The 18,062-nt window shown below is 48.4% G+C and overlaps 1 protein-coding gene across 5 annotated transcripts in view; it reads right to left on the bottom strand.

Annotated features, from left to right (window-relative positions):
- LOC135245329 (adenosine kinase-like) overlaps positions 1 to 18,062 on the bottom strand; it is a 152,586-nt gene that overhangs the window by 60,344 nt on the left and 74,180 nt on the right. The gene's annotated exons all lie outside the window — the stretch shown is intronic.

Genomic DNA, 18,062 nt, shown 5'->3' with positions numbered 1-18,062 from the left:
AGAGAGAGAAGGGAGAGAGGGGGGGAGAGAGTAAGGGAGAGAGAGAGGGGGAGAGAGAGGGGGGAGAGAGTAAGGGAGAGACAGAGAGGGGGAGAGAGAGATTAAAAGTAGGCCTCACAGGTGGGAGGCAGAGAGGGAGACCCTAATTGCCCGGAAAACAATTTTTAAAAAGGCTCGGCGTAAGTCAACAGCATCTGACGGATGAAGAGGGTCATATCAGCACAGTCCCGGGCAGAGAGCCAGGAAGCACAGAGCTTGCAGGGCCCTGCTGCCCATCTGCAGGCCCACAGGAAAAACTCACACAGCCAGAGTCACGCTCCGGAGGCACGGAAAACACGAATAAAATATCGACCTGTGAGGAATAGGTCGTTAAAATGGGGGGCGTTGGGGGCCACAGGAACGCCCGTTTTACCTCCTCCTCGGTGAACCAGAGCTGCTGCACCGTTTCACTCAATGGGAACATCGCTTTGAATGGGGGGTGGGGGGGGCGACTCCCATTTCAAAATAATGAGACTGTAATATAGCTATTGCAAACAGAGTTAATTTGGAACTGTGCAACAATTCAACAGTTACTGCATGGCACAACCAATATATAGCAACTGTGATTCCAACAATAAGGTTTGCTCAAATGACCACCAAGAAATAAATAGCCGCATTAATATGACTTGCTCCATAATCGGCGTATGCCCGGTGGAAACGGTGTACACGGCAGCCATGCCTGTTCTCATCCAGGATCTTCCACTTCCCCCTGACATCTGACATGTACAGCTGCCAAAATGCCAAAAGAAATTGGAGCAAGACATCTATACTGTATGCACCAAAAAAAAAAACATAAAGATTGGGTAAAAATCTAGGTGTCTTAATAGGGTCTTGAATACACTTATTATGACCTTATGCTGATGAAGATACTCGGATGAAGGTCTTTACATGACCATTTCAATAATGAGAGTACAGCCATAATCAGGGCAAGATCAGAGTATCGGTGTGCATGTAAATACACCCGCTGAGTATCACGGGCTACAGGTAACTGTGAGGGAATGGCACCAGGGGTATTATGCGTTTAACACCCTGCACTTGCCATTTCTACGAAGATTACAGTGCCTGGAAGATAATGCGTATCCTGTCACTCTGAATAAATGTGCCAGAAATACATGTGAATAAATGCATGACAATGCAGCTCATATAATGGTTAAAGGTTTAACTCAACAATACCATTACCATACTGCAGAATTAACAGCTACTTTGCTCACTGGCAGGGGCTCCAGGAAGGCTCATTTAAAATCCGAAAAGTCACGCGAAACCTCAGCACGGCTCGGGCCATTTGCGTTCTGGAAAATTCTATTCTTCACAGCCCGAAGAACGACACTGAGTTAGCCACGATCTGCGTCTGTGGGTGGGGTGGTTGGAGAATTTCATGTCATTTGTGCCCCCCCCCATGGCATTTTTGCGGTACAGTATTTTTGGGGTGCAGTAGCTAAAGGTGGCTGGTATCAGGGGGACATTCAGGAGGCTCCACGCGCCCCCGCGCTACACCCATCTGAGCGGGATATGAGGAGCCTTTCTATCGGTAATTGCACGGCTGAAACCCGCTCTTCGGTGACCGTGGCGACGGGGGAGATACGGCGTTTCCGCGCGCTCCCGTGTAGCGACCGCAATTCCCATAAGCCACTTAAGGCAATCCGCGCCGAGCAAAGTACAAAAAAACCGAGGGGGGGGGGGGGGGGCTCAGAGTCACTGGAGCCTTGAGAATGTGTGCGCTTCTCATTCCGGTCCCCTCCATCCAATTCCAGGGCTGTGAAATTTAGGTTCCCTCCACTGCCTCTTAATCCCTGTAAAATATTAGGAAAAACCCTGAAAGCCACAATTTATTGATCCCCCCCATCTCCATTTAACTTAAACGGTTGTATATTAAAAAAGGTCGCGCATGGAAAAGCTGTACTGAGGCCTCACACGATTGGAATCAATGCAATTTAGTCTTCAGAAAACCATGAAATGGAAGCTGTCCACATAACGCCTCTAAAGTAATATCGCCCTGCTATAAACACACAGCTCACCCATTTAGCTTTAAATACACTGTCGATGCACAAGTAATTTGAGTTAAACACACACGCTGCCTAATATAATAATGCAACTAATATATGCCATATTATGTCTGTAATATAAAAGCGATGCATTACGTTAGGACCAATGTAGCATACTGAACTTATAAATTGGTGTCACACATAGTATTACAGACACACAGACGGTATTATATGATGAGAGATGAGTGTGGGAGTTGGAGGGGGAACTACATGAAGCAGAACTGGCTTTAGCTTAATAGCAGAAACGCTCGGTTACAACAGCGGAGTCCCATCAGACTAACAAACACGGGCTCTGTACGTTTAAAAAATCTCTTTACGCTTAACGCAGCTGGCCGTGGAACACCAGCTTCTACGCGTTAAAAACGGCGAAAATTCCATCGCCCGCCCACAGCTGGACCGAGAGGGAGAACGGGGAGGGGGAAACATCTACAAAAACTAAAAAAAGATACTCCTACACACCTTTCCTCGAGTCAGTAATGACTTTCAATGGGAATAAGAGCACTTAAAAGAACAGCATTTCCCATGATTGCCTGGCTCTGCTGCTTTCCGAGCAGAGGGCAAGCTTCCCGAAGAGATAAGAGCTTAGCCAGTGTAATCCTCAAAGGGGCGGGGCCTTATCGCCCGTCAGGAGGAACGGAGAAACTCCATGGTGGCAAACGGTGGCCAATCGGAGGGCCGATATCAATCAGTGCCTCCACAAGGAGAAAAACAAGCCCTGCGTTGTGTCTTCAGTAATCCCATATATGCCAACCAGCGAACGAACATTAATTTCATTTATGACAAGGACTTGGCATCACCTGAAAAGTACTTGACGCACACCTTTATCGATAATTATTACAAGCATGAAAGAAAAATCTATTTTGCTCAGTTATGATTAAAAAGCTTCAGCAATCACCATTTTAACTCAAGCATTACATATTTCTCTGTGGGGTGTACTTACTGTAAGAGGCGCTGTTCTTTCCCATTCTACATATTTTTTACTGCGGTTGTTCATAATAGCTGTAAGTGACTACCTATATTTTTAACAACTCCATTGAAAATGAAGAATGTTTTATGACAATCCTCAATACTATAATAGCTGTAGGGGGATACCTACATTTTTCATTGAAAATGAAGGATTTTTTTATGAGAATCCTCAATACTGCGGTGGCAGTGTTAGTGGGGAGCTGGGACACTCGTGAGGAGTGATGAAGTGTTGTGGCCCCCAGCCCTGTATGACTCATGACCCCCCCACCCCCACCCCACCCCACCCCACGCCCCCACATGGCCAAATTGTTCTGCATGTCTAGGCCTTGCAGTCACGCTGCTGTAGTGCACACTGCTTATTCCCTCAGCAAGTAGAGACTGAAAACCCTGACTGATTGGCTATCGTACCCCTTAGAGACAGAGCAAACCACATCCGATTGGCCACTGTACCCCACAGAGCCAGAGGAGACCCTGTCTTATTGGCCATTGTGTCCCTGTCTGACTGCAAATCTGAATGTTGTTTGCATGCATGCCTCAGGAAACTCTGATTGATTGAGAGGCGATAGCCCTCTGTTGTGATGTCATACAGCCAAGCGAGATAAACATTTACACAATGTTCATGCAAATTAATACAATATGCAAATTTGCTGCGTCACACTGCAACTTGGCACCAACAAAAAGGCGGCTTTTCCTTAACACTGTGATGTGACAGCACAATACTGTCAGGTAGGTAAACGCTCATGTTATGCACTGCCCACAAACACATACATGGGCTGACGTTGCCAAGATTGATGTTACAGGAACACTGATTAAATGTAACTTTACAGGAGCTGAACTGCTGAATCACTGAACGAGAAGTGCACAACGCAGACATTAGGAATCCAGTTTTGCTCAAGGATCGGTGGCACGTAGATTAATTTCACAGAAAATCACCAGAGAAGTGGGAGGGAAATAAAGGCATTGCTTATATAATAAAAGCAGGAATGAAAGATAAGGCCTTTTCACACGAAGGTAGAACGGGAGGGATATTCCACCGGACCTTCAGCTCATCTTTATTCTCCGCAGATCCGCGGCTGCAGAAATGAACACAGACAGGCTGCTGCAGCGATACAGAGGAGAACATCAATTACCGAGCCGACGTAGCGGCTGTGAGCAGGTGCCGCTGTAACCGTAACCCACAGCAAAAACGAGCAGTTTTAATCACCCGAGCCCCAGCTAGCGTCCCTCAGAAAGAGAGCTACCCAAAAATCTTTTCCTCTTACCCGCACCAACTGCACGTATTCTGACTCCACCACTCAAATAAAGAACAAAATGTGCCGCTTTCTTGACCTCAAACACAGAGACGTTACGCACGTAGCAATGTTGACCTAGACTACATGTATATTTATGCAAGAAATTTGAAATACCCTGATGTCCAATATTGATTTCTGCTGCTTATAATTTCGAACAAGGAAACTGCGTTTTGGCCATATGTGGATAGGTTTAACAGGCGACACATTTTTCAATATGCCTATGCACTAAACTGTAAGGTACCAGTCTTTTCTGTCACTGAAGTCACACTCAGGAGCAGATTAACACTGGATATCTGTTAAACACTTGCAGACAGAGGCAATGCTGTCAGCACAGAGGGACAAAGCTGTGTCATGCCCATCAGGGAAGCAAAACTTTTTAAATTAAAAATTTAATTGTGCAAAAAAAAAAAAAAAAAAGATTCATTAGAGTCAATTTAGCAAAAGTGATTTACAAAGCAATCATATGCGACGATTTTTTCCCCCTTCATTCATAATGCATTTGAATGTGGGTGTGACCCTCCCTCCCCCTAATTGAACAGGAGTAATTACAACTGCAGCTCTGGCAATCCCGATTCATCCTCTGAAACCAATCATACTGCCAGCCCTCCCCCAGTGAGCCTGCTGCACCCCTATTAACGAGTAACACAAATGAGCGAGTAATAAACATGTAATAAATAATAATAACTCATTAATTAGCGTGAATTGAACTCATACCGGGGAGCGCAGAACTGCGCAGAGCAGAGGGAGGCTCTTATCAGGGGCAAACGGGAGCGATGATGCGTGACTTTAAAATGGTCCCTCTGCTCCAGCCCGGCAGCGCGTGGGTGGGTGGGCAGCGGGGATCCGGCGGGGGTACGGCACGGTCGTGCGGCCGACACCGGCGACGCCGGCCGCTTCAGGAGGAAGTCCCGCCTCTCACGGGCGCGCAGGGACGCTGCAGCACAGCGCGCGCAATCCGGAGGGACTGTTACTGTGAAGGCACGACAGAGGCTGCTCCCTCAGCGCAAACAAAATCATTCAGCTTGTTCAATCAGAGGTGACCGAAGACGCAGCCCTTTTTCCCCCATCTATTAAAAAAGGTCAATTTTTACAGTAGTTTATAGATGCATCTTTCTTTCTTTTTTAAGAGACATTTTACACATTTTAGTGTATTTTTTGCTCATCACGGCTCACAGCTGCTCATGGGTACGGGTGAAAGAGATTCCGAGATTCCGAGTCGTACAAACTTGATGTTTGTACGTTTTGTTAGGTGTAAGTCTTGTTGGGCAACTTTTTGTTTCATGTCAGGTCCCCCTTGCAAAAGAGATTTCAATCTCAATGGGGTTTTTCTGGTTAAATAATGGTTAAATAAAAAAATTAAAAAATTAAAAAAAGGTGTCAGGCCGAGCCTCCAGGAGACGCACGGGGGCGGAGACCTGCCCAAACGCACCGCCTGCGCGACCGCGTCGGACGCGCGGGCTGGCCCGGGACCAGGGGCGCGTCACAGGCGGGAGGCCCGCTCTCCGCGGGACAGACACCCTCTGGGGGGGGGGGGCGAGTGAGACGCCTCCCGTGAACCCGAGCGTCTCCGCGGCGCGGGTGGGACGACGACGAGGGGCCGCGCTCGGGGGGAGGCGACCCGGGGTAAACCCCACGGCCTCCAGGAAGGCGGAGAGAGAGACCGGCCGACGGGGGGGGGGGGGGGGAATCTGCAGCCCCAGCGGGCCTGGAGAGCGGCAGAGCCGAGCAGACAGACCAGCGGGCTGCGCTCTCTCCCCCCCCCCCCGCCAACAATTCATCTCACTTTATTTATTCCTCCTTCACTTCGCCAGGAAAACCCCGCTGAGTTTGAAAATCTCTTTTTACAAGCGGGACCCGACAGGAAATCCAGGGTTACGCAGGCAAAGTCAACACAAGTCGGAATGACAATAACACACAGGGGTCGAACAGGAAAGTCAACAGCAGGGATTAGAAGCTGGAACATTCTTCATGCGCTTTATCGTGAATTACACCTTTAAGAATCAGCGGGACTGGAGCTCCGAGCTGAAGGTGTTTTTTTCTGCGGACTGTTCAGACTGTGGCCGAAAGCCATTTTTCCAAGTTCAGTGTTGGGTCGAGGAACAATAACACACAGGCACAGGAAAACCCCCCCCAAAAAAAACTGAGCTGCCAACGCAGGAAACCGAACTGCATTTTAGGCAGTGTCCTTAACTCAGTTACCTTTGATTTCTGCAAAGAGCCTCTATTCAATCGAGCCATAAAGAACTCAGTACTTCACTCTGGGCTCCTTTAGATTCTCCTACATCACGCGTTTCAGCAGATGTTCAAATTACAAAAAAACATGTGTGACTGGGGGGAGGGGAACGCTTAAAACACTTGCTGTGAAATCCCTCAAAATTATGCACAAAGTGAATCTCTGAATTGAGATCCTGTGTCTTTTATCTCAGCGTGTGTATCAGTGCGCTTGTGCTAAAGTCAAATGGCAACGGTATTCTCTGTGCACGATAAGATCTGTTGCGTGACATTATTAGAAAAAAAAAGATTACTGTGAGCAATAAAAACAGCTAATGCAGAGTAGACATTTTTCATAAACTGCACTCGGGTGCGTCCTGAGTCTAGACTGACTTGGCACGGTGCCTTGACCGTCTGGATAAAAAAGACAAACCCCCACCCCAGCAAAAAAAAAGAAAAGGAAAAAGCCAAGTGATTTGGCCGCATTCACCCTGAACCAAAAAAACATTCTTTGGAAAAAATGTAACAAAATAAAGCAACGGAGAAAGATTGCATTGTGAAGGCCTGCTGAAACGTGACCGCAGAGCAGGAGTCAGGTCTTCAGAGAGAGAGGCTTTAAAGGCCTGAGGCACTGTGTTGGACAAGGTGCTGAGCACGGTCACTCTATGGTAGCTCTACGGTCACTCACATGGTCACTCTAGCAATCACTCTCACGGTTGCTCTACGGCCGCTCTACGGCCGCTCTAGGGTCGCTCTCATGGTCGCTCTCATGGTCGCTCTATGGTAACTCTCACAGTTGCTCTACGACTGCTCTACGGTCAATATGGTTGCTCTATGGTCGCTCTATGGTCACTCTCACGGTCGCTCTATGGTTGCCCTCCCTCCCACAGCTCTGCGGTCACTCTCGGTCTTGCAGCTTCGAGGTTCAGTCACTGCACAGCTCGGAAACGACCGTCTCCAAAAGTGACCGTATTTTGGGAGCCGTTTATATCTGGCACCTGTACACTTGCATTCCATCCTGTCCACCTCCCTCTGTGTGCATCTCAGGTGTGCTGACAGAGGCAAACGGCGCCCCCTTAGGGACAGAGCACCAACACGACAAGCTCTTGCACTCAGGCATGCTCATTTGCACACGGCACTCTGACATTTCTCCACAGCAGTCCTAATGGCACACACAGCATTTCCTGTCAGGGTTAAACATTATCCTACAGTGTGCTGCTGTAGACTCCAGACAGAGTATACTGGCTTTAAAAGAACATGGCCCAAACTTGCATTATACACTCTGATTGGCCAAAACACAGACCAATATCCTAACTAACCTTCATGGCTCCACCTGACACCAATCCATAAGGTTACCTGTGGCTATGTCTCATTGCCTACATCTGGCTCAATGACAGGTCTTGATTGACAGGTCTTGGTTACACCTTGTGAGACACTTGGTACAACCAGGAAATGTTAAAGCTTTCCCTGAGGGTACAATATTCGAAAAACGACTTTTTTTTATTTTTATACAGGAACTGCAAAGCTAAACAAGCGATGATTGTCCTTTGTGAATGAAGGACACCGCCATGGTAGTTCTCTGTGGAAAAAAGGTCAATGGCTCTGTGGAAAAATAAATGACTTCCCTTGATTAAAAAGGATAGGCCAAAGAAAGGGCTCTAAAAAAAAACAGAAAAGAAATGATATCTTAAAAACATTGCTGACTCTGCCTGCAACAGAACGGCAGAAAGAATGATTGCATTTTATCTCTCATTATTCTGTAATTAACAGGCCATTGATTATGGCTTAATATAGTTTTTCCCCATCCTTCTCTACCAGATTTTTAACAATGGTAGCTTTTACAAGTTATGAATGGTAAACTGCACAGTGCCAAATGCCAAATGAAGATGTTGCCCTTCTAGTGTTAATTGTCCCATCAGATGAACAACGAGAAAAAAGACACGGTCTATTTTGGTTTGTTCTTGCTTAATTCTGTAGTGTGTGTTTGTGAGTGGAGGTCCTGATTAAAAAATGCTTTCCTTACAGAAGGAGGATGAACTGGCCTCAGTGAAGACGCTCGGAATACTACACGACACCAAGCGGATAGCGTGGCTGAGTTCAGCCTGAGCTAGCAATAAACAAGTCTCAGATTTCGCAGCCCCCTTATGACCTTTTGACCTCATGACCTTGACCTTCACCAGGTCAAACAAAGTTTTCTCTTCTTTTCTTTGTGCGGTCGCTACTCACTGTTACAACAATAATTGTAAGCAGTGAGATATTAGCCTGCTCTGAGGAACAACGGGCCATTCATGTTAGGATTACGGTTCTGCCTAATCTGCTTAGTCCCAGGGTGTTAAAATGACCAGCAGATTTGTAAAATTGAGGGCTGGTATACCAGGGCTAAAGTGGTCACTTTTTGGATACCGCTGGCAGACGGTGCCTTTAACCTGTGCCCCAGGTGTGTAATACCTGCACTGAGTGACATCAATCCACGCCTTTCGCCGCGGAGGTGGAGAAATCCCACTGTGTTCAACGCACCAATCCGTTTACAGGGCTTTCTGAGGCAGACCCGGCGGCCCCTCTGCAGCTCCCAAGCGCGCGGTGTCAAGACTAAGCCTCTTAATCAGGAAAACCCTCGGCAATGTTCCGCTTCTGCAGACACGCCATCCACTCCACAGATGAGAAATCTGGTTTCATGGATTGAGATTAATGCCGTAACAGGAAACGCTTATGGGGCTAAACTCGCCCGGTGCTTTTCACTGCAAACAATCCAAACTACTTCCTGAGCCCCGCAGATAAGAAAGAGCAAAGAAAGGGTGTGGAGAAAGACAACAGCTAAACGGTCGTTTTTTTTCCCGGAGAAAAAGTACAGCTTCCGAGGGTGGGGGGGTTGTGGGGGAAGGGGGGGGCGAGGGGGGGTCATCCGGTATCTTGTCGCTGCAAGGTCAGGAAGCCAGAATGAATGACCGTGGGCTAGCTCAGATCGTTTGGACATCCAAAACGTGATTATCACACACCCAGTAAAGCCCTGGGTGACAGAGTGGCCTTCGGAATCAACACCACGGAAACGCCACTTCCTATTTTGGAGGGAAATCACTTTCAGGATATGGGCTCTAAGTTGACACTGGGACATTTTCCCATTTAGGATTATTTAAGATTAGGTACATTCATTTACATTCCTTTAAATGTAAATTCCTTTAAATGTACATTTTCTCTACCTCCACTGTGAGTTCTGGAGAGCGCAGAAAAGCATATGCTTTCCTCATAGTTGGCACCGGCTCGGTCCAGATGCGATACCACACCATGGTACCCACCCATGCACTAGAACAGAGCTAGAGCAGGATGGGCCACCCAGCAGCCCGAAAACCAGGTTTTGAGAGCACGTTCGCCCAAGAGTTCCACAAAGCCTAAGAAAATCAGTGACTTCATAATTTCAAAAAAATTCAAAAAGAAGAACAGAATGACCACTGGGCGCACTCCTCATCTGAATTGAGGCATATACCCTGAAAGTAGGCACTGATGGCCAGTTATAGAAATTGAATAAACTTCCATTAGTTCCGTAAGACTCTTTCCAGCACCTATAAATCTGCATGCACTTCTGAAATGACTCCCATTTTAAAGCAGGTATTTTTAAAAATCCTGCTGCAAATCCTTCCAGGAAAATGATATCAGATAATGCCTAGCATGAGAGGCTAATGTCTTTGTCGCTAATAGCTGTTCCTGTCAGAATTTTTAGTTATATTCGGGGTACAATTATGCCCGCAACCTCGATCCGGCTACGTCCTCCATCGGAAAGGCGCTTGAATATTCATGTGACAAATCAGCGGCTGTATGGATGCCAGGAACATGGGCTAAACGGGGGAAAGGCTGCTAGCGAAGTGTAGCTTCATGCCATTCATTTGATATGGGGGGAAAAAAAGTATTCTTCACCATTTAAACACAAAAGCAGAATCGAAAATCGACCATTTGCGAGGGAAATGAAGCTACCCGCAGATTCATAGGATCCAGTGCCCCGTGTAACCTAGCATAATCAGGCGCTCGTTAGAAGGACACTGTTCTCGGAGGCAGAACAATAAACGGGAACATTTTTAGAACCGTCCGTGTGTCCTCAGCCTACGTTCTTCTCCCTTAGCTACGGGGAACGGATGCCCTTCTCGCACGGATGGGTTGGTTAACATCCTCTGACAGCGGCATGCTGAGGGCACTGTCACATGGAGCTGTAGTCATTGTTCTGATTGGCCTCTGATGTTACGCCACCGCTAAAAATGCTACAAACGCGCAGCGGCTAAACCAGATTTATGCGCATTATGTCAGAACTCTGCTCTGATCTGCACTCCGTGGTGAACGGCCTCGCACTTGTTTATCTAACAGATCACGGACTCTTTCACACTGACGGCAACTGAAATTTTAAACATAACTGCCACTCTCGGCGGAATGTGGTCGGCGGGTGACGGCTACTGTGTGAGTATGAAATTTTAATTTGAATATTAATTTATTATTTACTATGAGGTAATGTCCATGTCTAATTTTACAAGACACTGAAAAGCAAACTGCCTATTGGCACAACAAAGATTGACGCACCCAACTCTAACCTACTCAGGGTATGGTCCTGTCCCACAGGTGAGTGTGGAGGAACGGGTTAACTATAATCCTCCTCATACAGCCATTATCATGTTAAAGTACACCTGTAGCTGTGCCCTAAAAGATGGCCGGTGGTTGCACAAGCATTGCAGCTCATATTTTTGCTGTTTAAATCAGCATCCATTCACCTTGCGAGCGGACAACAGGTTAAAATACACTAGCTAGCATACAGCTAACCAGGTAAGCTAGTGCTATCCCAGCTGACATTAACATTAACATGAGTGAGCTAGTTGGCTAAATTATGTGACTACTGTTAGCCAAGTTAACTAGTTACCATTACCACAGTGGATCACACAACAAAAAATAAGCTTGCAAGCTAATGAATGACATTACAGTGGACAGAGGTATATCTAATTGGAACTGGTCATAAACTGAAAGGCAAATTGTATCTGAAGTATTTGTAGCACACGCAGCCCAGGCTAACTGCTCTGACTACGGGACAGGAGTTACACAGGACATCCACCTGGGGGCTTTTCCTGAGTCTGGACTGAGAGCAGCCCTCTGTGGTTTAGAGCAGGGCTGGAGCACTGGGAGCAGGTGTGTTAATCACAGTCCCAGCCTGACAGAGTGGGGAGGGAGCACAGCTGCAGTCCTGCTTTTCTGTGCCCTAAGCTCTGCAAGCAGGACCCTTTCCAGGGGTGCCCCTAAAACTGCCTGAATAAAATGCCGCTCGTGAAAAATAAATCAGCCGGTGCCTACAAGAACTGAGTTCCAGGGGAACTAAATAGCAAAAAAACAATAATAATAAGCTGAAGAGATAAAAGATTTCATACTCCAACCCGTATGGCACTTAACACGGCACATAAAATCAGTAATGATTCAGTTTTTATTACCACAAATATCTCCTTATATGAGGTTAACGGGGGAGAAAAAAAAAAATTATGTGCACTTCAAATGAAACGGTACATGCTTACCCAGGCTAAAAGAACAGCATAAGCATTAGCAAAAATAAGGTGGGGGGGGGGACGGGGGGGTGGGGGAGGAATGAGTACAGAGGTTCCCCGCAACGCGAGCGATTGAAAGGTTGAGAGCGTCGCACGCGCATTAACGCCGCCCGCAGTGCGCAGCGAGGGACCCCAAAAGAGCAGCGCGCGCCTCCGCTCCGACACCTAGCGCGCCGCGGAGGCGGCCGCCGCCGCCGCCGGAGCCCGACAGCAGCGCACGTTCTGTTGAGCCTGACACGTTCGGCGAGCCGCGCATCGCTGCCAAGGAGACGTGGGAGGGAGGGAGGGAGGGAGGGAGGGAGGGAGAAGAAAAAAAAACGCAGAAATGTGCAAATCGTCGCCCGTCGGCGGAACGCGAGCCGCTCGAAAAACGAGCAGTCCGTTTTTCTCCGAGAGAGAGAGAGAGAGAGAGAGAGAGAGACGGGCGAATCCGCTCTGGGTTCTACAGCAGCCGCTGTTGCGCAGGTACGCTCACGCGCGCACGCAACCCGTGATTTGGACACGATTTGTCCCGCTGCGCCCCCTTGCCCTCAGCCTATGAGTACAAGACCTGTAACTTGTGTGGACCAGTACCAGTACCTGCACATATACCTGTACCTGTACCTCGCTCACTGACCATCAAGATAAACAGTAAGCATCATTGACCATAATCCCAGGATCAGTGGTGTTTTCCTATTGGTTCATTTGGTGGGGTTTTACCATTCAAATGTTAAACCTTCTAACAGATATTTGTTTGTCCAGCACAGCCAATGACTGAGCTGAATGTGACAGAATGCCAGACATTCCAAAATGCCAATCAAAACACAACACTCCATTTTAATTACAGTAGCCAGCGATTAATCCAAGCGGCTCCTCATCCAAGAAACATCATGGCCAAGAACCACAGTACACACAGTACAGCAGCACCACAGGGTTCTGCTTGTCTTTTGCTTTCACCTTAAAATCAGCAGCCAGTTCAGACCCAAGAACTGGGTCAGGTGAGTTGACCGACGGTGTAATAAACAGACCGTAAAGCAAATCCATATGTATGTATGGACGGGACTGAAGTAAGCTCTATGGAATCTCAGATAAATAACTGAGCCTGAAACCAAGGGAGCGTATTTTCAGGGAGACATAAAAACAGCGTGAGCAGTGGACGGCCTTTAAGTATGGCACGGCACACGCTCAGTGCGTAAACCGCACAGGGGAGTCCCAGGTGGCACCTTGTGAATGAGCACGGAAGGGGTCTGATTTAATAACACAGCCAATGGCGGGTGCAAAAACAAATACCAGGACCAATCACCGGACATGTTATTGGTCTTGCACGTGCTAACAGGTTTTAGACACGCTAAAAGGTCTATAGTAAATCAGACCCAGAGTCCAGTAACATTTGAACTCGGACGGAGTGTAGCACAGTGGGTAAGGAACTGGGCTTGTAACCGAAAGGTCGCAGGTTCGATTCCCGGGTAGGACACTGCCGTTGTACCCTTGAGCAAGGTACTTAACCTGCATTGCTTCAGTATATATCCAGCTGTATAAATGGATACAATGTAAAAATGCTATGTAAAAGTTGTGTAAGTCGCTCTGGATAAGAGCGTCTGCTAAATGCCTGTAATGTAATGTAATATGTAATATACTCGCCAGGGATCTAACGAACCCAGGGCGCGCAAACAAAACGGCAACACCAGGGAGTTTTTAAAAAAATCGATAACGCTCCACGACCACGCGGCCCTCCTAGCACAGGGTCCTCCAACGTTCCCGCCCCTGTAGGAGCACCGGGCTGCCGGGGGAGCAGCTCCTTTCCGTCTGAGTCACGGAACGCCGGGGACCGGGGGGATCTACAAACGTCTCACCTCACTCGGAGCGAATGACTCAGACGCGACGTCGCAGGAGCGATCGTCCCCGCGACGTCGTCTTAATAAAAGGAGAACGCCGTCCTCGTATTTCAGAACAACGCGGCAGGTTTACGTCCGTTCGACGGCGAGGTAAAAAAAAAACAAAAAAACAAACAAGCCGCAAAACTCGCGGAGCCAGACAGGAGCACGCTAGCAGCCGCGGAACGCGCAACACGGCGGCCTCAGCGGAGGACCAGCGCGATTTTTTAGAGCCGTCAGGGGCGCAGAAGATCGCAGCAGCGGCAGAGGAGTAAGCCGCGTGGCCTGTAGCCGCGGGAAGGCTTGCGGCGGCGGTTTCAGACACGCGGAGAGAGCGCGCGGCGTGTTTTTAGACACGCGAGAGAGCGCAGCGTGTTTTTAGACACGCGGAGAGGACGCGTGGCGTGTTTTTAGACACGCAGAGAGAGCGCATGCCGTGTTTTTAGACACGCAGGGAGGGAGACGCGTGGCGTGTGTCTCTGCGCGCACGCATGGATGGCCATGTGTGGCGTGTTCGTGCACACGTGGGGAGACTTGCGTGTGCACACGTGTCGAGGGAATGCTCTATGGCATCCCATTAAGACAAGTCACGCGTGTCGCTCCCGCCAGCTAACGGCTCGATGAGACCCATAAACACCTCGGGCTTAGCAAACCGCCGCCTACCTCCACATAGCCCAAGTATGAAACTAGGAACAGAAAGTGCCAAATAAATCACCTGCTACACCATGGAACATTATGCCTCCAATTATGAAATTACAAATTTAACTTTCATTAAATGGTAGCAGGAAATTTCAGGTTATCGCACTGAAACAGGGTTTAAACAAGTATTTTCAGCCAACAGATTCTTTTCTTTTTTAAAACATGAAAGCAGAATGTGGGTGAAAAAGATGGCAGTTTCTTCAAACAGCCTCAGAGAAAATAAACGTATAACTTCAGAGAGCAGGTAGGCCGGCAGGCCAGAGAACAGAGAAGCTGTTATTTAAGATGCTGGTAGGAATTGCTCAAGCCTATTTTAAGGACAACTGCTTTGACCAACACGAGAAAGCCAAGCCAAACCAGTTACGGAGAAATTCTAAATAAAATGCAATGCATTTCCAAATGTCCTATTTGTAAGTGTTACCAAGAATGAAGTTTGTCAGGCGAACAGGGAAGGGTTCAATTTAACCGTAACCAGCCGACGGTCTCAGACAGAGCCTCATTGGCCCGCTATGTGCACATGCACTGCATGACGTGACACAACGTGGGTGGCAACACGATGCCACGCCCGGATACGGCACTTCAAGGTCAGCACAGGTCCAGGCAGGAGGCCCTGGGCGGGGGGGGGGGTGCTCACGGGTGCAGTCTTCTGCCGCTGTTGCCAGGGTACATGGCAATTTGGCGCACTAGCCCAAAATTACCGTGAATGTGGGTGGGGCTTACAGCAAGCCTGCTTGCCCAACATTACCGTGAATTGTGGGTGGGGCTTACAGCAAGCCTGCTTGCCCAATGTTAGCGTGAATGTGGGCGGGGCTTACATCTCACTACATCTCTCACTTACTCCACGTCCCCCTCGCTTTCCTTCGCTCTTCTACTCTCTTCTCCCCCTCGTTCCTCCTTTCTTTCTTTGTCACTTACACTCCTTCGGTCTCTCCCCTGCTCCCTTGTTTTTTTTTTTCCCTCTAGCTGTCTCTCTGCGGCTTAGTCACATAATCTATTCCAGAAAAGCTCTCATGCAGATTATAAATAATACAAGCTGGAAATGAAATGTGTGAACACCATATAATCAACCTGATTTCTTTAAATATTTACATATTTATGTGACATTTGGCCCTCATTCTAGTTCTGCAATGGGAAATTTGTGGCATGCATGTGTTATGGCAATAGCTCCCAACATTACCATGAATTTGGGCAGGGTCAGTACCCCCCAAACATTAGGGTAAATGTGGGTGGGGTCAGTAGCCCCCAGCATTAGCATGAATGTTGGCAGGGTCAGTAGCCCCCAAAATTAGTGTTAATGTGGGCGTGGTCAGTAGCTTGCAATGCTAGCATGACTGTGGGCGGGGCTTAACAGGCTGAGCAGAGCACAGATGCCAGGGAGCAAAGCTTGGTCCGGATCAGCCATGTGGAACAAGCGCAAACACGCCAAAGGCAAGGAAAAGGCTGGAATATCTTTAACGTTATTAATTTGAGCGGTTTTTACTGTTATTATAATTAGCATTGCTGTATTATTAATGAAACGTTAATAAATCTTTGACATTCTCCATCTTCTCTCTCTACCGACTGTTTACAGATTTTTTCTCTCTCCCTCTCTCCCTCTCCTTCACTGATTCTCTCTCCCCCTCTCCCTCACCCCCTCATCCTCCCGCTCCTCTGATTCTCTCCCCCTCTCCCTCCCCCCTCTCCCTTTTCCGTTTCTCTCCGTCTCTCCCCCACCCCCCCCTCCCTCAGTGTGACTCATCTCACACATTCCCATGTAAGGACATCTTCTCTCCGGTATCAGATCTGTTTTGGGTTGAGTCAGAGACCCTGTGGTTGCCAGAGCCCAGAAAGACTGTGGCACAATCAGCTAATTTAAAGTGGCATAATGGAGGAAGCGTCTGCCAGGGGGGGGATCAGATTACAGGGCCGAACTCCAGCGCTGCGGACCGGAAAAACAGGGCGGCTCGATGCTGCAGAGCGCGTGCAAGCGTGCGGGCGTGCGTGCGTGCGTGCGCCAGCACGATTCGCTCTCTCCATCTCCGTGGAAGGTTGGGTGGGTTAACTGGGCCAGCATACACACGTACACACACATACACACACATACACACACAAAAACGCACCCCTTACAATTAGAGTCAGTCATCTTTGCTACATTTTTAAACCCGTATCCTTCCCCATAAAACCCATTTTGAGACGAGGCGAGGCTATTTTAAATGGCTGCGCTGCATCTGTGTTTTATGTCATTTTTTATGCATCCTCTTCTCTTTTTTTTCCCTCCCTCTTTTGTCATTTTTTTTCCTCTCCGCTCCTCTTGTTACTGCTCAATGTGTGATCATTTGCCTCAGGACCCCCATTCCCTAGCAACAGACTGCCGCCGCACATTTGGCAGAAGTTCAGCAGTTCTCTTTGTGAGAAACGGCGGCGCCGTCTGCCTGTTCCTCCACCGCCGCCACTGACACCACAACCACAACCGCAAACGCCACAACCGTCGCCAACGACACAACCGCCACCACCACCACCGCTGCCGCGACAACCACAACCACTATCACCACCACTACCACCGCTGCCGCGACAACCACAACCGCAACCACTATCACAACCGCCACCGTAACCGCCACCACCGCAGGTTCCAGGGCGAGCTGCATGGCCTCACAGCGGGCTCTAATGAGCCGCTCTTTCAGCCAATCACAGCGCTCAGCAGCTGCCACCTTAGGCCAGGTTAGCGCCCTAACGTAACGTTTTTAAATAAGTAAACGAATAAATAAACGAATAAATAAATAAATAAATGCGCGAAGATGAGCGGTGCGTCTCTAGGCACTGCATTCCGAACGTCCGGTCAGACGAGAGCCGGGCTGGCACCGGAATGGTCAGCGCCGGCAAAACACAAAAAAAATTGATTCCCACAAACCGGAACACATCCAGGACTACAGACAGGACTCGCTGCTGGACACAGGAAGTAGAGCTGGAGCACAGAGAGCAGCCAGACTGCCCAGAACAAGCCTCGTCCAGGCCAGGAAACGCTGCTCAAACTCACATCACATCTCATTTTTTATTCACTTATTTATTCGCACCGGGCCTCTTTCCTGGGGATGGATTGGACGTTTTGCTTTCGATGAGCCTTAATAGCCAAACACAAGCTCTCCGACCGCCAGATTAAAATCTGGACCCAATTTACAGACTGATGAGGAGAAAAAAACGCAACGTTTACGTGCCAGCACACAGCCGTGTCTCACTGTCAGAGCTACAACTCAGACTTCGCAGGCTTGATAAACAGGTCGCGGACACAACGTTTCATAGACACGCTCGAAAGAAAACGCTGAACGCGTTACGCTCGTGCAGATCGAACCAGGGACGCGCGCCCGATCTTCAGGAGAGGAAACGGATGCTCTCTGCTGGACGCTGGTGTATTTGTGGACT

The sequence above is a fragment of the Anguilla rostrata genome, chromosome 18, assembly GCF_018555375.3.
Source record: "Anguilla rostrata isolate EN2019 chromosome 18, ASM1855537v3, whole genome shotgun sequence".
Lineage (NCBI taxonomy): Eukaryota > Metazoa > Chordata > Actinopteri > Anguilliformes > Anguillidae > Anguilla > Anguilla rostrata.
Note: the sequence above shows the minus strand (reverse complement) of the source record. Positions and strands in the feature narration are given on the sequence as shown.